Source organism: Pseudopipra pipra, chromosome 12, assembly GCF_036250125.1.
Source record: "Pseudopipra pipra isolate bDixPip1 chromosome 12, bDixPip1.hap1, whole genome shotgun sequence".
Lineage (NCBI taxonomy): Eukaryota > Metazoa > Chordata > Aves > Passeriformes > Pipridae > Pseudopipra > Pseudopipra pipra.
The window spans coordinates 16,747,615-16,774,919 of NC_087560.1; the positions used below are offsets into that span (position 1 = coordinate 16,747,615).

Below are 27,305 nucleotides of genomic sequence, written 5' to 3' on the forward strand. Positions count from 1 at the left end.
AGATGAAAGTACTGCAGTTCTATGTGGTAAAGTCAATATCATAATAAGGTAATAATAATAATACTTACTACTTATATGGCCTTTTACAGATTTGAGCAAACATTAACAGATTAGTCCTCAGAGCACCCCAAGGGAAATAGGTAAGTAAGAATTATTGCCTTGTTGTAAAAATAATCCGTATCTTATCACATGCCCATCACCATGGTATCTACACAAACAACCCATCTGGCAGACAGGATTCTTTCCTTTGCCTTGTGATGCACTGAGGCGAGATTGCAAGGTGTGAGCTCAGCTAGAGAGGTGTATCTTATGCTTTGTTTTAATGATGATCATATCTATATTAATAATATTATCCTTTTCAGAGGACTTGTGTCCAGTGGTCAGGAAGGACAGATGCCCCACAGCATTCGGGATCTCTCCTCATAGAAATGGCCAGCCCCACTGTCACTGAACGGCCTGTCAGGGAAGGGGAGATGTGTCTGACATATTCAGAGTCCAGATACTAAAAGCAGAGAAAAACTGCAGTGTGCCTGGATACGTATCACTGCACTGGAATAGTTTGTCCTTTTTGTCCTGTGCTCACAAGAGATTCTTCATGTGCATCTCGGATCTTTGGGTCCTTTTTACGGTGCAGTGAACACTTCTGGCATAAGATATAGTGGTTAAGTAAGAGGTACTAATGTGTTCATCCATATATTGAAAAAGGGGTGCTATTTGTTACCTGGAAGTGGTGAGAATAGGTCTTTCCTGCTTACAAAGGGAAAACTGGGAAGACCAGAAACCATCTGCATACTGCCAGCTGGAGTTCTTCAGGTTTCTCTCTTAGCAGTTTAGGACAGTGTTATAATTATTCTTTTAATGCTCTTAATCTGAACCATAAAATAGCAGTTCACAATAGGCAGAAAAACAGGCACCTAAAGGTGAATTATGTTGCCAAAGTCCCCATGACAAGATAACATCAGAAAAGGGTCATAAAACATCCCCCTTGCAGAATTATCCATTGGGATAATTCTAACTTTTGTATCATGTTACCTTTGTTGTGGGCACACAGTACCCTCCTTCAATGAAATTGTAGCTTCCTCCTTAAGACTATTTCATGCAGTCAAAGCAATAAAATGAAATAACCTTCAGATCACAGAACTTAAAAAATATTACCTTTACAAAGCTAATGAGTAACTCTTCTAATTGTTGGCTTGCACATATTTTTAGAATGTTTTCATACACACTGTGGTATAAAAATGAATCTCTGGAAGCTCTTAAAAAACTAATTTGTCATAAATTAAAACAGTAATTTAATAACAACAGTAAAATGACACTGAATTAGTAATGAACTTTGCAAAATAATATTGAATACAAGAAATAATTAATAATGCGTTCATGGCAGGTTCATCAGTCTAATAATGAGAGTTTCTTTTTGCCTGGAAAGAATGAATGCTTATTACCCATGAAATGGGTATGGTGTGCTTCCCCATCACTATGAATCCACATCTATATGAAAAAAACTTTCAGGTTTGAGAAGTTCTTCTTGTCTTGGTATCCATTTTATAAGGTTGTGTGCTGAAAAAGACAGGAATTATGAAATGGGAAGTGGATATAATATCAGTTTAATTTGGGTAGTGTTGACTAGCATTAAACTATTCACACTGTTTTAACTGCCATAGTCATCAGTTCATAAGAAATAATTTTATATGATGAGAAACAAAGTAATCTGAATTTGATTTTTAGACTTGCAGACTTCTGACATCCTATGTGACATTATTTCAGTCAACCATTCTGGACTATTTTTTCTCTGACCATAATGTTTTTTCTCTATCTCATTGTCACACTGAAATTATAACTATTCTAGGCAAGTCTATGAAGAAATAAAGCCCTGAACTGAATTTGAAATAATGATCTGTGAGTTATGTATCTATTAATGTAAAGTACTAGGTAGTCCAGTCATTTATGGGTATTACCTATGATGGTATGAGTTAAATTACAGTGGGACTCTAACATTATGCTACATACCTCATAAATAGTTGTATTATTCCAGTACTAACCTAAAAATCTCTCAAGTCAGTCTAAATTATAGCACAGGTAGTTGTATATTCTTGCACATTTCAACAAAACTATGTTTCATTAATATTCTGGAAAGAAACCCTAAAACTAATGGATCTCATCCTCCTTTCTGCTCTTTTAAGTGCAGTAAAATTGTTCTTTGCCATTTTTTTCTCCATTAAATAACTTATGTGAAGCAATTTCAGGGAGGCCTTAAAATGCTTTCTAAATTAGATGAAAGAAAAGTCCATCATTTTTTAAGTCTATAATTGTTACGGTGTTTTTATGCACAGATCCAAAATAGTTTCTAATGGACATTTTAGAGTAGGAAAGATGATGGTGTTTTAGTGAGGCAACATTGCTGACCATGGCAGGGTTAATTTATCAAAATAATTTTAAAAGTAGTCGCTTAAAGAGTGTAGCTTCACAAATTTTGTGTAGCCGGAAGTTTTTTTTAACAGGTTAATTGCAAAACTAAGTGCATCCAGAACGCTTTTGGTATTTTTATTTTTAATAAGGAAGTTAAGTTATCTGGGTTATGTTCCCAAAACAGAAGCCTTAATGACCTTTATTCTATATTTCTTTTCATAGATTATTGCGATAAGGAAACCCTCGTGTCGCGACCCACTGGCGTCTGGCTAATCCGATGGTATTCGTCGCCGCATTGTCCGTGATCAATAACTAATTATCAAAGTGGCATTTCTTTTCAAGAGCTCCTTGTTAAAAAATGGCTTTTGGCTGAGAGTGGAGGAAAAAGGTCGCCACTTTGACATCGTTGCGAGTCTTTCAAAATCCAGTGGGCCGTCCGATTGAATTACTGTCCCAAACTAATTGATATAAATTTGAACAGAAGAATGCTTGTTACTACAGAATGTCATAATGATATCCTTGGCAAGAGCATGTCAGTGGGAAAAAAAGGAGAAAAGACCAGCACTAGTCACAAAGCATCTAGACAAGTTGCAGCACAAGACTATTAACAAAATTAACAGCAACAAAATTGTACACCAGTTCCTTCTTCCCAGCCAGTCTGATCAGACGTTGGAGAAAGAAAAGCATTAACATTTCCTTTTGAACCTCATCCTTTCTTTGAAAACAGGCTTTAAAAATATCTACTGGAAATAATAATTGCAGTGTACAAGGGACTGAAACTTGATGATCAGTTGCAGAAGTCTCATTGACTCTACGGGGATCATGAGTGAGTATCCATTGGAATTCAGCTTTAGTCATAAGGCAGAATTTGGCACATAGTTTCCTTAGGAAAGGCTTTTAGGCAGCCTTAAAAACTGTGCCTTTGAAATATGGTAGCCTTCTCTAAAGAAAGTTGGGCTGTATGAGCCACATGCCAACTGGGAAAAATCCTCCAAACACTTAGGATACAGTAAGAGGAAGCACAAAAAATGTGGTGAGAAGGGGAAAAAGATCTTGTAGTATTCATGCCTGAAATTTGATGTGTTGTCTTGCATGTCATTTGGAGATTGTCTGCTCATTGGAAAGCTTGGAAACCTGAATTTTCACTACAAGGCACTGGACTTGTGGAGGTTCTGGCTTTTGGTTTTTTTTTCAGATCTCCCTGTCTTGTGCTCCATGTCCTACATTCAGTCCCTGAGCTGGGAATTGCTAGGGAGTGCAGGAAAAGATTACCCTCTAAAGGGTATGGCGTGCTCTGGAGAAGGGCTGTTGTAGAAGCCTTTTTTGGGGGCATAGCTGGGGTTAACTCAGCTATGGCAGAAATTAATAAGCTGAATCTATTAGTTATCCAGTAATAAATGTTGCCAAGTAGTTGGCCAAAATGTGCCATTTTAGCCACATCCAGAGTAAGTCCTATGATTGCTGAGGAACAGAGGAGAGAAAGACATTTGTACCTAATTGGAAACAGTGGTTTGTGAGCTTTTTAATCCCTGATCTTGAAAGGCTCCAGCTGGGGTCTAGTAATGAATATCTTTCCTGCAAACTTACTGTTCTACATTTCCTAATGATAAAGCAAAGGTGACTAATGAATTGACACAGGGACTTTCATCTCTGCAGTAGATTTGGAGATTCCAATCAGACTGTATCAATCAGCAAGTTGAAGTTTTTAGTATCTGATGCCTTGTCTGTAGTAGTGTGAAACAAGTAGTCTCTGTGCAAGCCTTATGGACCAACCCCAGCGCCACCTCTGTGCAGTATTTTTGGCACAGCTTCAGCACAGGGACTCAGGAACAAATTCACTGGAGAGACGAAACAAATTTTGCTGGTGACAGTCTCCTTGTTAGGAGTGCCTTGTGGCAGGTAACCATTTTGAAAACAGGTCAGTGATAGGTAAGTTAGATTTCATAGAAGTCTGACAGATTGTTGCTTGTAAAAGATTTATTGTTTGGATATGATGACCATCAAGCCACATTTTCCTAGTATGTCAAGCCACAGGACAAAGTGGGAAACCACAGGGCTCTGAAGATTCAGCTTCACGGTGGTTCTGGTTGCAAAGGGGGAAATCTTTTCCTAACAAAGGATCTAAGGTAGTGAAGTTCACCACGTTCAGTTCCCACTCTGCCTTCCATATATGACTTTATTACTGTCCTCTTATGCTGGGGGCAGGAAATGCCTTGTGATGGCAAATAGCTGAGCCATCTCTGACAGACTTACATCATCACAGAGTCGCTAGGGAACCGTCTTCTTGTCTTCCATGGCTGCTTTAAAGACACTTTGTGAGGCTTTCTTCTTTAGCAGACCAGAGAATTCAGACTGAAAGCCTGTCGGGCGGGTCAACCAGTGTCTAGGTCAACCAGTCTTGCCCCTTAATTATTCCCTCTGGCATCACATTCACAGGGTGATGGAAGTAGAGGCTAAATATAGGCCCTCTATATATAGGCTCTCTATATACTTGGAATATATGAAGCCACGTCTGTACTGTTATTATTGGAATATACGTTTGCATCATTGCATAATCCAGAGGAGGAGTTGTAATGTGTGTAATAAAACTGAAAAAAGACTCCTACATATTTGTCAACTGGTTTCAGGTCCAACTGAAATTGTGACACTATCACGGCTGGCTTATGATGTCATTAAGCATTTTAGAATTTATAGCAATATAAATATCTAACAGGTAAGAGTAATTGCTCTGAAAGAATACAATTTCTGAGACTGATTTGATGTTGAATGGCTTCCTTACAAAAATTAGTGTCATACAAAAATCAGTGTAGTCCCTACTGAACAGATTTAAAATTTGTTAGTTGATCTAAAAATCTGCTTCTAAATGAGAAATCATTATTCATTGGGGTATTTTTAATATAGTTAGACGTAGATCAGCATGTAGCCAAAAGTTAATATTTTGGAGAAAAGATAAACATCCAAATAGAATTTACAGATGCTAATTTGTAAATAACAATGAAAATGGGTTAGTTATATAGTTTTGTAGAGATTGCATTGTATTATTGCAGCGAAATGTAAATGCGGGTTCATGCATCTAGGAACAGGAATGTAAATTACATTTATTAGCTTGGAGAAAGGAGAACTGGGAGAAAAGACTAATACTCATGATAGTTGTAATTGAACAGAAGAATTAGTACAGGAGGTTCTTGGATGTACAAGAAAGGGACCATTGAAAAAGAGTTAAGTCACTTAAAAACCAAAACACAACAAAGGCATTTAAGAGAATTCTGAGGAGAGAGACAGGAATTATTTGAGATATTGAAAATACATTTCCTATTGGGAAACTTGGAGAGTTTACTTAGTCTGCCCTGTGGAAGCCTAGAAGCTTGTTCACTCCTGGTCTGCAAGACATTTCTAATAGCTGACAGAAAGGTTTTCCTGTAGCTTAAATCCTAAGATGATTAGAGCTATTAGAATTTAAAAGAGAAAAGTTCAAATTTGAAATAAGGCAATACTTTCAATTTTTGATTGCTTACTGCAACACTATTAAGAGAAATGTGACAAAATATTCATGAACCATTTGAAATTTCCTTTATCCCTGATTCCATTCTCTCTTACTAGTCGCTGGTAATGTCTTAGGTAGTTGACTGACATTCTTTATTAATTTCGTAAGCTCTTCTACAAAAGTAAATAGTTACCTGAATTTTAATTATGTAGTAAAATGTGTAATTTTGAATCCAGCTAATTGTCCCAAAGTACTTAGTTTATAAATAGCTCTGAATATCTCACACTTACTGCTTCCATTTACCACTTACTTCCTCTGTTTCTCTTCTTGCTGTTTCGAGCACAGCACCAGAGCAGGGGGCCATATGTAGCTAGATCAAAGCAGGAGCCTGCCCAGAAAGGAGTTGTGACTCATGAATCATAACTAATCCCTTGATTACCCTCAGATGGCACATTTTATTTCCTTTCTTGTATCTGGCCAGCTGTTGCTCCTACTGCTGATCCTGCTGGTATTTTACTGCTTTTATTGGCACTGCTGATGTCTTTTGGTAGTCATGTAGGAACTGAAACAGGGATCCAGGAGAGTAGTTCTGCTCCACCCAGAGCGTTGATGGCTGAGTAGCTGCGGTGGAATTGGCAGGAATGTTTCCTTTCTTCCTCTCCACAACTCTTAAATAGGCCTTGAAGTTTTATTGTGGCAGTTATCACTTTAATATCTGAACAGCTCCCAGGTTAACTGAGTGATGAGCGGGAATCTTATGGATGCTGGATGTTGGCTCCTGCTTAAGAGTCTGTGCTGGTAAAGGTAGAGAGACAGAGCTCAGCAGCTGTAATCTTCAGCAGCATTATGGTAGGAAAGACTTCTGAGTACTTCCAAATTCATGTTAACGTTGGTTTAAAATTATTTACAAACAATTAATTTGTCTGTATACATGTATACTATCTATTTAAAGCTGTAATTTCCCTTTCTTTTCCAGTCCATAGCTGTGGTATCATGAGTAGTAAACCTGGCTTAAATTTATTATTTTCAATTTTAATACAGTGTTTGAAGAAAAATTGGCAACAAAACAGGCCCAGAAAAATAGTTTAAAGTAGTTATATATGCAAACAGACACCCAGCTATAGCTGTCTTAATCTGAAAATCTGTGAGGAAAATAACTATAGAAGTTGCTAATATTATGCACTCAAAAAAAGAATGGAGCTAGAACTAGCCATCTTTGTAAAACATTGAACAACAATCTTGCAGATATTTCTGTACTACACACAGACACATACAGCTAAGTTGGTATTCCATTTTTTTATCAAGCAGCAAACCAGCTAAGAAAGCCCAGCACTTCATTTATGGACATTATTGATCTAAAACTTGTTTTTCCACCTAAGCCAAAGTGACAAAAACTTCTCTAAAGTGAAACAAGTTCAAGCACTCTCAGCCTGTTTCCCATTAAACATCACGAGAACATTGCAATTTGACATTTATCTGGCAGCCTAAAATGTGAAAGACCAGTGTAGCTGGTACACAGAGAATGGAAAGGCCTCTTTGGCATCACTAGGGATGCTTTTACCAGGTTAGGGTCAGGTGGGATGACAGCAGAGTGGAAGGAGGTAGTCTCACTTCACTGCAGACTTGAACTATATTTGACCTCCAGGGTACCAGTGACTTAGTTGGAAATTGCAAGAACGCTGAGCTGCCCTTTATAGAATTATAATTCCTTGCCATTCAAACAAAAAAAAGCTAATTAAGTATCCCTTATCTGATGTAACCCTCATCCAAACAGAACCAGGGATCATCCTGTTGCCATTCTTAGAAAATGTAGCTGTCGGAAACAATGGTGTTGGTGGCTGCTATTTGAATGTAGACCTTAAAGAATCATGATTCCAAACTTCTTGGTGCCCTTTCCCTATCAATCAAAAAGAATCGTATGAAATAATTATTAGGCTACATAATTATTTTACAAAATAGAAGGTGTTTTTACTGCACATTTCCATTTTAGTACCAGTCATTACTTCCCTGAATACTAATAACAGCGTTAAGCATTAATAGCATGTTTTAAGGTAAAGGGTCAATAGTCTAAGACCTATGAAAGAACTCTGAGCATTTGCAATGTAAAAGAAACCTTTCACGGAAAAGTGTTAAATAATAAATGTATTTCTGGAGGAAATGTTATATTGTGCTCCATTTGGAGAGAAATGACAATTTATAGGACATCACTCAGCTGCCTCTGTATAAAATATCTTTAATAATGCTGTGGCTTCACACTTAATACAGAAGTTCACAGAAGGCTTACAGCTCTTTGAAGAGGTCAGTATTATACTCAGTGAGGGGAAACTGAGGCACGTGATGACTCAGTGCACCAGTAAAAGCACAGGGATCTGAACTGGTGACTCAGTCCTTTGAGTGCAAGAAAATGGTGCCTTTTCTGTATTTCCAACTAGTAAGCCATCTTCTAATAGTTCTTTTAAAAGTATAATACGCACACAGGGGATGGTGAACTTATTCAGAAAAGGTAAAGGTACTTGAAACTTTTTTTTTCAAGCTGGTTTAAGCTGCACAATTTGAGGAGTGTGGAGGGAAGGGTTAGAAATACTTGGTATCGATTTGAATTTCTTTGTTATGCCTTCATATGTGTATTGACAGATGACCTGAGGAACTGAAGCCTCAAGAAAGGGCAACTCAAGTCCAAAATCTCCTTGCCCTATTGAAGTCAATGAACAGACTCTTCATCAAGCAATCATCTCCTTTCTGTGGCATTATAAGCACCCCAGTTTCTTCCTTTTCAGGTTTGCTCTGGTTGTTTTAAAGGAATAAATGGGGTGTGAATATTTAAGATCCCAATAAGCTATCATTTTTCTTCATTAACTTTTTCTCTTCGTGTCCTGCAGGTATTCCCCTCTGAGAAGATGGAAATACCTGTGGCCACTTTGGATTCATAATCCTGAAGCATTTTTTAAAACTAAATATCCAAGCCCTATCTTACAAACACTAGTAAGGATTCACTCATATGAACAGACTGAAGGAAGAACCACAACTTCTTATTTGTTATTATTAATATTATTATTAATATTATTCTTATTTACTGATCTGTGAATAGTTGCTGAGGAAATGGGTACTGTGAGTTCAGTTGTAGGGGATCCAGATGAGCCAGAGAGGTAATAATGAGGTGGTTGTCATGTGGATGCCCAGTACTGAGAACACTCCCTTCAAAAAGGGAAAATATCTTAAGCTTAGATTTCCACTTGAAGAAATGATTATTTATTCAATGAAAGCTCTATGCAAAGTATGTCCTATCTAAATCTCAAATCTGTGTCCAAATCTGAGTTTCCCAAGTTTCTATGTCTTTTTAATGCCTAACCAATCAAAACATACCTTTGCAGAACACATGAAACCAATGAATACTCCTCCAGCGGAGCAAATTCTTTTCCCAGCAGCCACGATGAATAAACAATTTTCAAGTGACATCGAGACTACTTGGGATTCTTTCTGATTCAGGTTAGTCCTACAGGTCTGCTCATGTTTTTCTTGAGCTCCACGTGAGTCAAGTATTACCTGCCACCAGTTGTCAGCAGATTGCCAAAAATTACTCTCTCCCATTGTTGAATGGAGTTGAGTTGCTTTCTGGGAAGAAGCTCCAACAGCAAATATGACACAGAGTCTGAGTGGAAGGTTGTGTCTCTCAAAGTTGTCCTGTGTTCCACTGCCATGGAGTTTTTTGGTGCATCCATAACCAGAACTTATGAAACAGTGCTAGTAAGATAATAGAGCTTGTGCCTGTTTTTCTGGTCATTAACAACAATTATTTTATAATGCTATAGAATACATATCTGACTGTTAAAGAGTTAAAGAAGAAAATGAATCCTGTAAAAAATCAGGCCATCGTATAATGCCTCCTCATTGCTATAATGATATCAGTTGCAACAAGTCCAATGGCTGACCTCATTACAAGGGTTTAATTGCATTGTTACACAGTTTCACTTCTTCTCTCTGGCCTCTTTCTCTTTATGACAGCTTTAGAAAGGAATTTCAGCTTGAGGTCAAAGGAAATTAATTACTGCTTTCTTAATCTGTGCTCATCTACATTTAGAAAACTTGGGGCTTTTCAATAACATATTTGTGTCTCATTTCTGTGTAGACCCAAAGTTATAAGACTTTTGTCCTTTGTCAAAGTGCATAAATAGCCTTTTTCATATCTGAGGCCAGATTTTTTTCATGTCATTTACAGTTGTGCACATATGGACTGATGCCAGTGGAACCAATGGAATGTCTCTGGATATACATTCACTGTGACTGAGGTAAGGCACTTGCAATGTATCTTTAATTCAGATTAAAGATTTATGGCAGATACCAGGTGTTAAAAAACCCAGTAACAACAAAACCAACCCAAGAAGAAAGGAAAACCCAACCAAATAAGAAGTTTACACTCAGGATAAAAGTCAGAAAGATGATCTCCAAAATTAAGTAGATACTTATGTAGAGAGAAAGATGAAAAAATATGTCTCTTTGACAACAGATTTTGCCTGCTACCTACCTCGTATTTTCACTAAATACATCATTGCTTAGTTAAGGAGTATCCAGCTTATGTTTCAAAGCACTTGCAATCCAGATAACACAGTGTTGGCATCAGAACAGTGAGGAAGGTGACAGAGACACCATAACAATAATTCTTGGTTGGAAGGCAAAAGCATGTGCAAAACGTGCTTAAATGCTTTTACAGCATGAAATATAAAATGAAAACTCATAAATTAGGGCCCCAGTCCTAGTCATTAGGTCTTTTGAATTGATCCTTGCCTCTTCCATGAATGCTGACTGGTTTCAAGAAGAACCAAACTTCTCCCAAAGAAGAAAACAACGTTGTTAGTTTGCTTCTTGAGGGAAAAAGTTTGGAAGGGAAATTACAATGAGACATGTCTCTGGGATGACTTGACAAATTAATGTGAGAGGCTATGCCATGCACCAAGGAAAATCTGAACAAGTATTACCACCATGCAACCATGATCTTGTAGTTTATAAGAAATTGTTATGTGTTAGGCATGTGTAAAACTACAATACAAGAAATACAGTTTTCTGCAGAAAATTTATATGTATTTCTTACATGTACTTTGTGATTCTGATTTATAGCCATGGAAACGTTGACAGAGATGAAAAATTGCTAAGTTTTGAGCCCTCTGACATAGAACATTTAAAGTTTCACAAATCTATTCACTATCCTTTGATCAGCTTTGCCACCCACTGAAATTCCTGCTACCAGAACTGTGTACTTTTTAGTTTATTAGTTGCTGCTTCAGTCTCCCCTTTCAAGCAGTAAGATTTGCAATAACAAAACTGCAGCTGCAAAGCAAAGCCAACTTGTTGAATTTTACCCTTCATCTATCTTGACTGAAATTCAACTCAGTTATAAACATCTGCAGGAGGAGCAAGGTTTCATGTAAGTCACTGGTAAGCTCTTAACATGGGACCTGCTTGACATAGGGTGAGGTTCATTCTCATGATTGCCCAGTTTTTAAAACAGCCTGTGTAAACCTTGTAGTGTTGCCAGAAAGCTTTATGGGGTGGAAGTTGAAAATTTCAAGCCAACCATCCGTAGCCATGTGTATGATTGTGTTATCCACAGTGCTGGTTGGAGCAGTGTGACAGGAGCCAGGACATGTTGGGAAACAGGGTGAGTTTGAACTTACCCATAGTACTCTAGACCTCCCTCCAGACCTACACCTTATTTCAGATTTTTCTTTAATAGTTGTGCTTCTAAGGCAAGCTTGGACTTAAGCATGAGTTTTGACCTAAACAGAAGAAACAATCAATGTATAGATGTAAAGTTCACCAAGACCAAGTAGCTATGCTGAAAAGAGGTCCTGAACAAGCTTAAATTCTCTACAGCCATAAAGAGATGTAATACTACAGGTAGAATGTGTTTGAACTAAACTGAGTACCTTGGATAACAATAGTAGTGAAGTAATAGTAACTTCAGTATGCAGTAGCTACTCAGGTGAACAGTCAAGGTTTCATGGGCTTGTACTCAGTCTTTCGTAAAGTATCCATTGAGAGTACACTGGTGTTGATACTTCAGGAACTTAGATCAAAGGTAGCTCTAATCATGCTCTAATCATATTTTTAATTTTTTAAGAGACCTCCCCTTGGAGGGCCTGGACCAAGTCACTGTGTAGTGGTGTTATCTGAACTATTTCACTCATTGGCACCAGAGTTTAGTGCATTAATCATCTAAGAACAGTCACAGAACTATTTAGATTGGAAATGACCTTCAAGATAACCAAGTCCAACTGTTGACCCAACACTTCAAAGTCCACTACATCTACATGTCAACTGGGACCTCCTCAGTTAGCCAGGACTGCTGGTAAATGATGGAAAGTGGCTCGGTGAGCACTTCCACCAGCTTCCTGGTACCCTTGGGTGGATCCCATCCAGACTCACAGACCTGTGTGTGTCCCAGTGGTGTAGCAGGTGATTGATCATTTCTCCTTGGATTACAGGGGGCTCATTCTACTCCCTGTCCCAGTCATCCAGCTCAAGGCACTGGGTACACAGAGAACATCTGATCTTACTCTTAAAGACTAAGGCAAAGAAGTCATAAAGTACCTCAGTCTTCTCCTAATCCTTTGTTGCTACATTTTTCCCCTGCATCTGCTAAAGGATGAAGATTCTCTTTAGCCCTCTTTTTGTTGCCAGTGTATTTATAGAAGTATTTTTAAATTGTCTTTTACAGCAATAGTGAGACTAAGTTCTCACTGGGCTTTGGTCCTTCTAATTTCCCCTCTGTAAAACCTCACGACATCCTTGAATGTCACATCAAGGTGTGAACGGATTAAGTTGAAAGGCCCAGTTAACACAGACATGGCACTGGTGACAGAATTAAGTGCTAATGATATATAACAAAATACTATTACATGAAATAGGATCTTTTTCATCCAGCTTTTTGATTCTGTCTGATAGAACTAGTAGAACAAAATGAAAAACTATTCATCAATCAGAAGTCTGTCTGGGTCAGGCACTTTGGTCAAGCAATGTGAGTAATTCCACCTACCTGCACTATAATTTATTGCAAAATTAATGCCATAACACGCTAAGCCATTGTTTGATAAAGGTAATTCTTAACCTCAGGAAAAAAAGCAAAATTTGTTTCTGTCTTTCTCTCTTTTTTTTTTTCTATCCTGACAAGATGAAACCATTATACTAAGTGGGGATTTCATGATGGTTCACTTCTAATGCTTGAAAAAAGGACCTTGAGCAGGGTTTGATTGACTTTCTAAATCACTGACTAAGCCAAGTTACACTAAAAAAGGGGACAAAAAATCACAAGGTATTAATTTTTTTTAAAGTTTACCTGCTTCATTACAACAGAATGAAATCAAGTCTTAGTGGGAAGAATAAGTTTTGATATATGTTACTTTCTATTAGAGTTTTCAGGACAGCTCATTCTTAACCAGACTAAAATACAATAATTCACCAATTCAAAGTCTTAATTGCACTGTTATGAGGTAGGGAGACTAATGGCATATTCTTATTTTTAAAATGTGTAAAATTATAGTTTGTTATAAAACAGGTCACTTATGTCTGGTATTTGATTGGCCTTGATTGCTTCAGAAAATTAAATTGTTACATTAGCTGTGAAGTAATTTGTAGTTTCTAAAGGTGTTCTAAGGTTTTCATTAAGTATCATACAGACATACAGGAGGGACCAGAAACTGAGTGGAAATTTAAAAATGACTCAGCGTGTCCAGAATTCATAGCAGACCTTCACAACCCTCTCTTGTGAACCTTATTATATCCATTTCTCAGTGGGAGAAGCCGAGCTGCACAGAAAGGGTCTTTCCTTTCCTAGAGACTCGTAGATATTCTTCCAGCTGCACTTTTTATTTATTTCTTCCAACATGCTGTTCTGGTGCTTGGTGTGTTCTGCCATGCAATGTGAAGAGGAGCAAAATCCTGTAAAACTCTAGGGAGCGAGAAAGGAAAGAGCATCTCTCACCTATCCGTTGCTCTCTCTCTTGGTGTGCCTCATGAATAGTTTGAAAGATGTTGAAACAGATGAGATTATTTACCTGCTCTCTATTCCACCACTTCATTCCTCCATCTCTTTTTCATAGACACAGCGAAACCGATACAGCAGTGAAGGTGAGCTAACAGGAGGAGGTAGAGTTGTTTGTTGCAGAGGATTTACCCATGTTGTGTTACTGTTTCTTTGGGATTGCCTGAATGAGAATAGATTTAGGAGATGGGAGTCTCTGACTGGAATGAATCTGAATAGGAAGCAAAAAAACAAGGAGCAAGTGCTGTAACTGCAAAGCAGCTCCAGATGTGTTGCTGCACATCGAGGATTTCAGATTTTTTTCCCTTGTGGGTCTGTTTACTCTGTAAGGTATTCAGACACTATGGTAAAATAGAACTCTTATTTTGGTTTTCTCATTTATGTAATCTGATTTTAGGAGAAAAAGAGGGACACTGCAGACCAGGAGCTGTAATTGCCAGATGACTTTCCAGGATAAAAGGCAAAAAAATGGATGATAACATGAAACTAATCAACTAGAAAATAATTTGTGATAGTTTTGCATTTCAATGCAGGTGAGGCAACCATACACAGTAGTGATGTGGTTTATGTCTAGAACAATATCTTAATAAAAAAATATAAAATGGAAAAAATATTGCAAGGATATTGTCATTGACAAGTCTTTCTTTCTAGTATTGTTTCTTTTGAAACTTACATTCAGGGGTTGCAGACTGTAATATCTGGTGACCTGCATAAACTTGTATAGCAGCTACTGTAGTGGTGTGATTCTATTATCTAGACTTCACATCTTACCTGCTGGGAACTTCCAAGAAATGATGTTATAGTACAAGTAATCCAGTTTTTCTTTTTGTTGTGGCTTTCCTATAAATGTGATTGTGGAGATCTTCAAGCACACAATCTCCATCTGTGCGTGTGTATACATGGAATTGCACCTGAAATTGGACACCTGCAAACACCTGCAGAACTAAGAATAGTCTTCATTTTATCTAACTAAGCCTTTATATCATCTAACACCCACATGCTGACCACCCTAAAAGTTTGCTGCCACAAAGCTCATCTGGAACTGTTTAAGAAGACACGAGCACAAGAATTTGATTTGCATCCCTGAACTTTGCAGAGTCCGAACAGAACTTTCAGCAACTGTATCTTAATAACCTTGTATGGTTAATGCATTTCAGTGATTTAAAGGGCATGAGTGACACTCACCAGTTTTTGTCAGTGCAGTATCATGGTGCAGATCTTGCTGGTTTTTGTTGGTGGAGCATCCTGGTGTGGACCTCACCAATCTCTGTCACTATGTTATTACGGTATAGTTTGTTGGTTGGTATAGAATTGTGGTACAGCCCCCACCAGTTTCTATTGGTATTGTATTCTGGACAAGATCTCACCAGGTTTTGTTGGTATAACATCATGATGCAGGTTTTGTGCAGTTGCCCAGTGGAGCACTGGTTGAAAGTCCTCCCGAAATTTCCTGGGGTGGTTTAGGAAAGGTGTAAAATACACCCTCTGCTGCCCCCAGCAGGCAGGGACAAGTACAGGTGTTGGGAACCCCTCTTGGATGTGTACGTTTAGTGCCATTTCCAGCACTTAAGAGAAGTTTGGTCTTTCACAAGAGCTTTCACCCATGCAGTGCCCATTGCAGAGGAAGCTTCTTGCTTTTAGGTAATGCCCATTTCATCTGTTGTAAAGACACACATGAAAAAAGGGCTGGCATTTGCCACATAGCCATAAAAGCCTAGCAACCAAGAGTATTATCTTTATTCACAAGAAGTATAGCACTTTTAAGGTTCAGAAACGTATATAAAAATTGGGTTCTGAAATGGTCATTTTTCCCCTCTGCTATGCCATTATAGCGATCAGCCAAGCTTCTGCAAGGTAAATACTTTTGGAAAATAAGTGGAAATTTGCTGCAAATCAGTCCCTTTTGTGCATGGCCACAGGAGCATGTTGAAATGTTTGGACACTAATACCCATTCATTTTCTTGGCTCCATAAATAAAAGCCGCCAGCTATGTGGCGGCCGTGAAATGGTATTCTTCAGGACCCAGCAGGAAGCCCCATCCTTATTACCACTGCAGGGGGCAGGACAGGCCCAAAATAGCAAGACAACTAAATCAAGACATTTTCAATGTCTAACAAAATGACTGTGGTTTAGAGAGAAGCAAAAGGTTGGAAAAAATTGGACGGCTTTTATACTTAGCATAATACCTTTGTTAAAAGAGTTCAGATAAGAAAATCAGATCTTAAAAAAAAAAAATAATAAAAGGCGTAAGCATATTTCTGAATATCATTTAAAATATATGAAGATCTTATGGAATCATAGACAGAGCACAGTGCTCTCTGAAAGGACATCCTGCTCAAGTCATATTTTCCAAGTGGTAGCCCATGCTTCATAGTAAATAATGTCTTCTGGCAATATCGTAGTGTTTCGATGGAGCCAAAAGGTTTGAAAAGAGATATTGGAAATTTGTCAGTAAAATTTGAAATCTTTTTTGGTCCACAAAAATTACAAACAATAACTATTTATAAGGAGAAAAGGTTTTGGACTAAACCCTTGGTTTTTTCTACAGGTTTATTTAATTTTTATGGGTTTCCTACAGCAGGCAATATGATTCTAGATTTTGTAATAAAAACATATTGAAGTCCTTCAGTCAAAATAAATATGTTAGTGTAACTTGCTGTTTTACATAGCTGAACTGTGCTTAAAGTAGTTTTAAAAACTGAGCTTCAGGTAAATGGGATATTTTAAGTGTATAAAGGACAATTCAGGGGATAGATACCATCTTGCTTAAGATAATGAAAGATCAGACTGTTGAGGTTTTAATGAATTCACAGCACACTGGTGTTTGCCAAAATCAGTGTGTCATTCTCGCCACTAAAATACATATGGAGGAGATGTTAGTTTTATTTTAATTTTATTCATTTGTGATTCTGATTATAAATTTGCTTAAACTAAATTGAAGTAAGGATATGCCTTACACATTCACATTTCCATGAAGTGTATACATATATATATATATATATATATATATATATATATATATATATATATATGTGGGCATATATCTATAAATCTGTACTTACACATACAAGTTGCCACACAGTTTTGGGAATTTAAACAGTTGGAATGCCTTGTTACAGAAGGAAATATTCAGCTTTAGTTTCAAGAAAAAATAACCATTTTACCTTAACATTAAATTTATTTGCACTGCAAAGGAGAAATTACTAAGGTGCAAAATGTCAGAGAAAAATGAATTCAGTGTATTACTGAGTATTGCCTTGTAGACAGGCAAGGGTTTTTGATAATAAAAATAAAGCTGAAAATTAAAAGGGGGAACCACAGTGCTGGTTCAGTGATGTTTCAGTCTTCCCTGGGACTTGAGACTGCCATCAGGCTCAGACTCCCTGGCCATTCCAACTTTTTAATGTTGGCTGTCCTAACTTCACTCTGGAGCAAGCCAGATTGTCCAGGGAAGTTTGTATACGTGAAAGGAGTGGCTCATATTCGATTCTTTCCTTATAGACATAAGAGAGGGAATGGAATGGCCCAAGAAACTCAGGTCTGAAAAGTAAGGCAACACAGCCATGATCCATGCAAGAAACAGGCTGCATGGTCATGTGCAAAGGATTCAGACCACCTATCCTTATGCTTAGACATATAGGATACAGCTCATACATTCTGAGCTGGCTGATATAAATAAGGCCCTAAAATTAGGAGAAATGAAGTCTATTTGTTGGCTGTCTTTTCTGCAGTAATTGAAAGAAGCATTTGAGGGACCATCCTGGTTGTACCTGGTAAAGACACAAGGAGGTTCCAAAGATGTCATTAAGTATGTGAAACGCAGTTCGGTTCATCTCCATCCTGTAAAGATCTCAGTATCATTTTGTTTCGCCTCCTGCCTACACGGCACAGGTTTTATAGAAGGGGCAAGTTGTGCATCCAGAGTGGCAGTGACCATAAACATAATCCTCATGCGTTTGAGCAAGGGCAGCCTTGAGCTTCCCATTACACCAGTAACTTAAGACACACCTTTGGGGCACTGACGGTGACCCAGATACATAAGGCTGCTTCCTACCCAGCTGTACTGCTCACCTTCCTGACCTCCTACTCTGAAAAATCCAAGGATCGGCCTACAAAGGAAACTGTAGCAAAGGATACATTGGTGTCAGGTCTATCATTATCATAATTGGTGCTACTGAAGTAATTCAGACATTAAGCCTGTAATCTCCTCTGCTGTTTGTATCTGCTTCATTTAAAAGTTACAAGGCCAAAAATTCATTGAAACCAGTGGAGATTCGCCTCTTCACTTATTTCCATTTTGGCCCACTGAGTGCATGAAAAACCTTGCTAAATTCTTTGGAAGCTTGTATTTGCAATATGACTTCCAAAATAATTAACCCTGGAAGCAGGATTTAACAAACTCACGTTTGATACGTGGAAGGAATAATACCTGAAACATCTTTCTTATGCTCAGCCTTTTATGACTCAGACTTTAATGATTGCAATAAACATTAGCTTACCTAATAAAAACTCTACTATTTCAGAGCTGGCTCACAGTATGTTAACTGCATCTGGTGTCAACTGGAGCTAATTAATATTTTTATAGGTGTCTTCTCCCCACTGTAGTTTAAACGAAAATATTGTGGGGTGCTTACATCAAAGCTGGAGGCAGTCGAGAGCCGCTGCTTGCTTCCCAGGCTGAACTGATAGCAAGTAGACCAATTTTTATAGGATTGTAAAAGCTGACTGTGGCTGGGGTTCATGCAGAGAAGCACTTTTCCCTGTAGCTCTCACAATTCAGCACTAATGCTCGTGGCTTGTTTGCTGTGAGGTGGCTGGTGAGATAGATGGAGGGACAGCGGACAGATAAACTGGCAAATAGTTCTGCCTATACTTAGACAAAGCACACAGTGACCCAGACAAACCACACTTTTTTTCTCCTCCTCCTTCTTCTAAAGGCTTTAAAAATGTGCTCTATCAAGCATTTACTTGTGGCACAGATAAGATTTATCTAACAAGACTGGGCTAAAATTAAAAAGAAAGATGAAATAGCACAAGCGGTGCTAATATGTGTTTTGAAGCGTACGAATTGGCCAGTGCAATGTCACAGCCCTGGGCTACATTTGCAAGTGGTCGAGCATCTCCTTTTTAAAAGGTTAACCTACAAAGAGCACACAAGCCCCTCACTATGAATATGGGCAAACACCCAGGGAGCTCCACAACAATAAGAAAATAATGACATCAACCTGACCATGCTTAAGTACATAACATGCTGAAGGTTCACGGTTGTGTGGCCTGGAACAATAAAGGAAAAATAAAGAAGCCTGCTTGGTAGGCCCCAGCTGTTATTAGCCATGCTGTGAGATCAAGGGAAGGTATGATATGGGCTGCCATTTCAATTGAGACCAGGTTAATCTCTCAATTTGTGGAAAAGAAAAACTAAAAAAAAAATAAAAATAGGGAGAGAGAGAAAGCAGTCTTCACTCCGCAGTGCTACATATGGGAGAAATAACAATATCCCTATTTACATAATCTGTATTTAACCCTTTCCTAATAGAGACTTAATTTCCTAAGAGTCACAAACTGCAGATTTAATTTTCCTGCCCCCCAAAATGAAATATCAAACCTTTGTTAACCATTTCCCATTGGTGCTGCCATCGTTGGTGGCTGACATCCAATGCTGCCAGTGCTTACCCAGGGGGGACTGCTGGTTGCTGCTGGGAGATCAGAAATAGGTGGAAAGAGCAATGGATGCCACTGTTTTTCTGTCACTAATCTGTTTCTAGCACTGGATAAATAATTTAAAATTTGTGCTATAATTAACAGTCATGAAATTTGGCAAATGATACCAAGCTCTTTCACCAATGATCTCAACTAATATATTGAATTTTTCAAGTGAAGTGCTTTATAGGTGTAAATAGTCCTGTTCTGTGTGGCAGTAGTGTGTGAAGACAATGTGGGGACTTGCTCTCCTAGCTAGTTTTGTTCTGTACTGATGAAAGCAGTGAGGGGAGTCCAGACTCCTCCAAGGTCGCCTGCCATCCTCCCTTGGGATCCAGGTCAAGGCAGGATTTCCAGCAGGTCCATTGAGGAAAGCTGCTTTCCTGCAGGCTTGGAAAACTGAAATGGAATCTCTTAAAGACTGTAATTTATGAAATAATAGCCTAGAGATACTGTATTATTATACTTCTTTTTATGTGTAGTTTATGATGTGTAAGCCAGTGCGTGTGCACAGCCCACAAGGTTCCTGTAGACATTAAACTCCTCCTGAGTGCTGTCCTCTGCATCAGCCCTCTGGAGTCAGGGGAGATTACTCCCTCCTCAGGAGTGTCTCAGCATGATCACAGAAGATGAGTTAGGGGAAAAGGGACCCTGCAGTGAAGGCTGAGGCCAAGATGCTGCTGAGGACAGGGAGTAGGCAGGACTCTGGCCCTGAAAACCCAGTGCTTCAGAGGGAGCCAGGGGACTGTGTGCAGCTTGTCAGAATTTTAGAAAGTCACTGAGCTGCTGGTCTGAGAGCAAGCCTGAGGGAATGGACCTACCTTGTCAGGACACAGGAGGCAGGGAGAGAATTTGCCCGGTTTTTCATTCCTTTTATCTGTTCTTTATTTTTTCAGACTTTTCCTTCATTAGAAAAAGTTCACTGTTCTTGTCTCTGGTTTATGAAAAACTCTCTCTGGTGTTTACAAAGATAGTGCTGAGTTCTTGGTTTTTTTGAAGAGAAAGATGCAGCAGAGTCATCTCAAAGCTCTGCTGACTCAGTATCACAAGTACTAAGACTGACTAAAAACTGATGCCTTATTTTCCAGGTATCCCAATGATTTGATCAGTTAAAATAGCTGAATGAAGCTGAACCAGGGCAGGGGACAAATAGGAAGGCTGTGGCAAGACAGGAAACATGTCCCTAAAAATCCAGGTGAGCAGAACAGCCACTGTGCAATCACTTCTCACTGAGTCACTGCTCTATCCTTTGCTGTCATCAAAAAGTTCATCCAACAGTAGTAGCTGTATTTATTATGTTTCTCAGATGTGCACACCTCAGGTTCTTATGACTTTATGTTATAACATTTCATCATTAGTTTAATGGCTTAATCGTCTAAATAAAGGAGGGAATATCAAAATTGTTTCCTGGAGGATACCTGGACAGGGTTAGTTTTATTTTATTAGTGTAACGATCATGCTTGGATACTTTTTATTTTAAAGACTATGCCTTTTAAGAAAACCGTCCAGGTAATATGAAATATATATTATTACAGAGAAAGAGCTATACTGATAGAGTTGTAAAACTCTTTGCATTTTCTAACATAATATATATTTTTTAATTAATGGTCTGTTACAAAGTGGAGCTTAGCAGCATTTGCCTGAAACATTAACAGTGGCCAACTCCTTTGCATGAAAGTTTTTGGTACAGGTTATTTAGCATATTCATTTTTCCTGAGATCAGGGACCACATTAGAACCTAAAAATCTTTGTACTCTATTCATAGAGAAGTTGTGCTTTGTATATTTTTTCTGCTGCATTAAATTTTTTTGTGATTAAATACCAAAGTGCAAAGGACTTGAAAGCAGCCGTTTCTTTCTATTTCTTTTTTAGTTTTACATGAATTCATTAAAAAGGTATTCCTGAAACTGTAAGGCCAAAGTGGTCAAACAGTGGTTAAAACCAAAATCCTCTCCTTAGGCTCCTGAGTACTCCTTTTTCAGAACTATTCAACCTGTGTCTTAGATCTTCCTTCCCTAGTAAATGTACTTCCCTTGTCTGTGGGCTCAGTAACTCACTTGTTCACTGCATTGACAGAACCAACTTAATCTTTGCCAGATTTATGCAGCACCTTGAGGAAAGACTGTGCTCATATCCATTGAGCTCTGTGTGGTCGGTGGCTACATTCCCTCCAGTGCCCATTGTGTCTGTTCCTCAGTGCTTTAAATTCAACACTTTCAGATTATAATGAAAAACTTCCAGATGTAGAGTTTAAATTTTCATTACATATGTTATCAGCAGGGAACATCACCGATTTCTAGTGCCTGAATGAGTTCTCTGTGTTACCTGTAATGTAAAAACCCCCAGCAATAACAGGGATATCACATCCTAATTAACCACGATATTCTTGCACAGATAAAAATAAATCTATCACCTACTTCTTCCCTACTTAGTAACTCTTGCAGCAAGAAGATGTGGTCCCAAATAATGTGCCTGGATGTGCTGTCGTGGAAAGATGTGGCGTGGCTTCCTTTACAACGTAAGGAGTCGGTTCTGGATCTTTATTATAAACTTATTTAGATTCATTAGAAAACATTTCTGTTGTTTTGTTGCCAAATAGTTCCTAGCACACACTAAATCATGTCTTATTTTATTCACACTGCACTTCACAGCAGTGCAGCCAGGTGTTAAATAATAGTAGAGTTACATCAGACAGCTTGGCCGTTCAGTTGGGAGAAGCATCCAAAAGTTCAGATACCTATCTGGAATCCTCCCAAAGGGTGATGGTCTGGAAACTGAGCTAAAAAAATATCACTAGAAGAGCTGCTTTGCAGAGCCATCCCCTTTTTCTGTTTGTAAGGTACCTTAAGGTACAGAGGTTTGAATACCTTAAAATAATTACATAATGTGTTATTTAATAAAAGGTACATGTGAAGCCAAAGAGTCTGGACTTGCTGACTTTTGATACTGTTTAGTGTTTCCTGTTCCCATTAGAATAAGTAGTACTGAGAGGAAAATAATCAGTGAAGCAGCTTTTAAAAATATGTATCAGAAACTAGGAAAACACATATTCTCGGTTTTTAATAGTTTATTAAATTCAATCTAATTTTAATAAATCAATTTTTATATTTTTGATGATTCTGAGCTCCTCATATATGCACATACATGATTTGAAAGGACAACAAACTGAAAGGAGAAGACAGTCAAATTTTGGCAAGCACAGTGTTTTACTGACAACGACAAACAGGCTTTTATCTATCATTTCTGTACCTATGAGACTGAAAGACAAAGTTCTGGCTTTTCTGAACTTAGCAAAATCAAGGTTCTATTCGTAGAACACCCCAGAAACTTGCTGCTGAAATCCATTGCAGTTTTCCAGCACCTGTGTCCAGAACAGAACCCTGATATTCTGAGTATGGGCTTGGAGGTCTCCAGTCTGAATTTTCTTGTTATGAAGTTGTGTTCATGAGCAATGGGGCTACCACATTAAACTCCTCAGCCTGTGGCTTTCGGGGGGGAAATTTTGCTGGTGCAAGATTTCAGTCTAAAATACCCTGTTTCTATGTATAATATCTTTGAATATGCTCCCAGAATAAATGATGTATTTCTCATTTCCCTCTGGGAAAGATGGTTATTGTAGTGGTGAAAACAGGGCGATGGTTCCCCACCCCCCCATTTTCTCTTTGGACTTTATGTAAAAATAAGGTACTGTTGGAGCTGTATACAAGTGTGAGACCACCAGCTAATTTTGCATAGCCCACTGAACAGTTAGATGGGAATTGCTCTTCAGGGTGTTCTCTTTGACAATAAACAGAAGCCTCGAGTCTGTGTTTGGCTGCAGTTCAAAAAAATTACTAAGGAATCCTACACACTTATGTATATGAATACAAGCAATTGCACATTCCCATACAGTAAGCTTGCAACCACAGTTATTAACATTTTAAAATGAGTAAATGCAAATAAAATGACTGAGTAATACATGTTATGTTAAGATCAGCTATATGAAAAGCAAAAGGATTAAAAGTTAATTTCATCCTTTTTAATTCAAGGGACATATAAATGGCATTCTGGGTAGAGTCAACTCCTCTTTTATCAGTCCTTTGATGCTGCTTTCTCACTGATTCAGTTGTTCAAATGCTACCTACATAATAAAATCCTGAGTTAATTTACTAAGATTTTACACCAGTGCAAATGAAAGAAGGGAAAGTGCTAAACAAGGCAATTAGCACTCTGTTTAGTGCACTCCCAAAATAAATGTAGGCAATTTACAATTTGGCAAATGGTACTCTATCCAGATCCAAGTCATTTCAGCCTAAGGGGCTGGTGTAGTTCATTAGGGGTGAAGGGAAAGGGTCTTTGTTTTGCTTTGCTTTTTAACTATATGTATATATATATGCATAGAAATACACACGTTGCTATTAAGGTTCACCCCATTTTACCATGCAGCAACAGATGTGACCCCTCCTGGGGTTATTAGGATTTCTGGTGGAAAAATGTCAAGCTCAGTGCTCACACTGGCCACATAAGTGACCTCATTTACGGTGATAATGCTCTTTCCAAAGTGAGGGATTCCAAAATTGGCAACTCACTGATAACCTCCTTTGTGGCTTTCTTGCCATGATGGTTTTTTGTGTACTTACATGTTTATTATCACTGGAGCTGTTCAGATCAGATCTGTGAACCTGGGAATGTCCTGAGTGAAATGATAAGATAAAGCACTCTGCAACTACAACTGACTCTCTTTTTAATTGACGGGAAGACTGCACTATGACTTCCATGTTTATTCTTGTAAGCTCCTTATTAATGCAAAAATAATAGCTGTTATTAATGCAGGATCACAGCCAGCATTAATATTTAAGATGTAAGAATGAAGGAGGTTAAATACGTGTTTATATTAGTTTTAAACAAAGAGCTTTGCAAAACAGTTAAGGCAAGTAATGATGACCACGTTCACAGAGAGTGTATGTGGTGTGAAATACCTGCTACATTCTGGGGTTTAAATACATATTCTTACTGGGATAAAGGTCTTTGATGAGTCTCCTGCCTTGTCATGCCATTGTCTCTCTGAATTGCTACTGCTTCTTACTAAAGAGAATACAGATGAAGATTCTGAACAAAATATGTAATATGCTATGATATTAGCACTGATTTATTTTTTGTTTATTCAGTCTGTAGAGCTCTTTTATATGATAGATCATAAGGTAAAAGCATTCTTTTGTGCCCTCTAGCTGCTGGTTGCACAAATGAAAGAAAGAGGGAGAAAACAACCCTGTGATTATTAAATTCTCCTCATCTTTAGGGTTAAGTACCCTGGCTAATAAAGATCTCTCATGAGGATAAAGTTTCTTTCTTGGCAATGTCACATCCATTTAAGTAAAAATCATCTGGATGCTTTCAGGGATTCAAGCTGTTACCTTTACATAAAGCATCCACACCAATTCTTTGTATTGTTTTTATCCTCTGAGAAAGCCTGACACTGCATTTCTTGGTTAAGCAAACCTCCCACTGAGGGCAGGCTGTGGGATTGGGCCCTTTTGTGCTACAGAAATCTCTGCTTCACAAGAAGGAAAAAAAATATTTATATGTTCATGTAAAAATGCAAGAACTACTTAATATCATTAACAACCTGTTTCAGACAGTGACAGTTCAGCCTGATCTTGTACTGAGCAATCATTAAGACCTTTGATTTCAGACTTGTTTTTGTTAGCATCATGTTTGCTGCTGATCTTTATGTCCTCATTTCCCAAACTGCTTCGTTCTCTTTGGTAGGTTGTTCTAATAATACATTTATTAAGGCAAATACCAAGTTTCTGCATTTTTACAGCTTACAAAAATTAATCTTTTTTTTTTTTTTTTTTTAAATTGTACTCTTAACAACCTCATCACCCAACACTGATTGTATATGCCTAAATTCTTTGCAAAATATTTTGGGCCAAAACACCACTGATGATCTCTCTGGGTTCTAGTTGGGTATGTGCAAATTTGGTTTCATGCAGGCTCACTTCATAGCAAAAGGGATCTAGTTTAGACAGTAGAAAGAACTTAATAACTTGTAGGCACAGTGAAGCACTGGCATGGATCGCCAGGGGAGGTGTCAAGTCTCTGTTGCTGCCGGTTTTCAACAAGAGGTCGGACAGACGTGTCAGGAAGAGTTCAGGTATCTGATCCTGCCCCGAGGCAGGTATGCAGCATGGATGAGCTTTGAGTCCTTTTCAGTTAGGTATTTTTATGATTCAGTGCTCCTGCACTTTGCAGGTGAAGCTCTGTGAATGCCTGAATTGCATTGCCATGGGTAGAGCTGTTCCTTCCCCTGAAGGCTGTGCCTGTGTTTCGGAGACAGGGAATGATACTGATGCCCATCCCCTCCCACCCCGTGGAAGAGAAGGAGGTTGATCAGCCTCCAGGCAGTCTGTCAGCAGGCTGTCCTCGTCAGCCAGAAGTTTAGTGTACCTCTTCACCCCTGCTCATGATCTGTTTAGGTGGGCATTTTCCTTCTCAGAGTTGAACCTTACATAATACAGAGTGAAGCGGTCTTTGCTGAACTGTTCGTAATACAATAACACTCAAAACACATCTGAGTCTTATTCACATTTCAGAAATGAAAAGGGAAAAGCCCTTTCTCTTGGCATCAAACATTAGCTGTTATTTTTTGTTACATCCTTGTTATTTCATCAAAGTTGGGATTGCAGAGGAATACCTGTGATCTGTCTTTGTCCCTGTGATACATATGCATCTTTTCTATTCCTATCTACAGACTAAATAATGCTAGGAAAGAACCAGGCAAGATAAAAAGGAGCATAACTTCTGAAGAAACTGTTTTGCTCTGCTTTGGATTTTCCCAATATTGTCAATTCTTTGTTTTGAATCCATTTTTTCGCTGTTAAGGGAAGAAGAAATATACTCCAGCCAGTCTTGTGTTCCAGCTTCTTTACCTTTGTCTGCCTAACTCAGCTGGTATTTAATTGGTCAGCAATAGGAGGGAAGTCTCCTTTGAGGTAATGAATATTGACTGTTTATGTTGAAATGTCACTGTGAAAAGAAAGCCCAGCACCAAAGAGGCGGAACTCAGTGTGAGAGTTTCAGACACAAAGGAGACACCAGCAAAGCACAGGCATTGAAAAGCAAAGCAGCTGAAATTCAAAGAAAAGATGAAACAGAAATGGTCTACATGTGTGGGAATTTTAAGCTGTCAGTTGACAGGTGAAAAAGTCATTATTCCACCTGTTAGAACTAAGTGTAATTGCTTGTTTTTCCTAAAATAACACAGAGGCCGTGACTCATAAATTTTTTAATTGAAAATTCGTTTAAACTTATTTGCTAATACTTTACTTTTTCTTTTGAGGTAAGTGGATTAAACTCATTAGCCAATTTTTCTACCTCAGACATGTGAGAAGGAAGGTACCACATTTTCTGTGTTGTATCGGGTATTAGATAATCAAATCTTTTATTCAGCCACTTGCTTTTTGTCGTAAAGCAACTTGAATAGCAACTTTAGAGTTTGACATGCAAGTTTATCATCCATTCTGTAGCACTCATTGACTTGGAATGAATAAAGGCTTTTCTCCAGCATCAATCCACTGCATGATGTATGGCCTGGAAGTTTTTGCTGTTGCATAAAAGCTGTTCTTTGTTTCCAGTTGCGTAATAAGGGATTGTATGAGGTTCTGATATATTTTAAGCCATTTCTTTATCTAGATGGCG

The 27,305-nt window shown here is 38.2% G+C and overlaps 1 long non-coding RNA gene across 2 annotated transcripts; it reads left to right on the top strand.

Annotated features, from left to right (window-relative positions):
- The first annotated feature begins 366 nt into the window (after positions 1 to 366).
- LOC135421011 (uncharacterized) lies at positions 367 to 22,581 on the top strand. 2 transcript variants are annotated; one of them, XR_010433815.1, is made up of 7 exons: positions 367 to 661; positions 2,629 to 3,232; positions 9,262 to 9,376; positions 10,107 to 10,176; positions 11,412 to 11,543; positions 20,714 to 20,820; positions 22,058 to 22,581. It is a non-coding gene; the product is annotated as an uncharacterized LOC135421011 (long non-coding RNA). The 2 variants fall into 2 exon arrangements; XR_010433816.1 differs by lacking the exon at positions 11,412 to 11,543.
- The last annotated feature ends 4,724 nt before the right edge of the window (positions 22,582 to 27,305 follow it).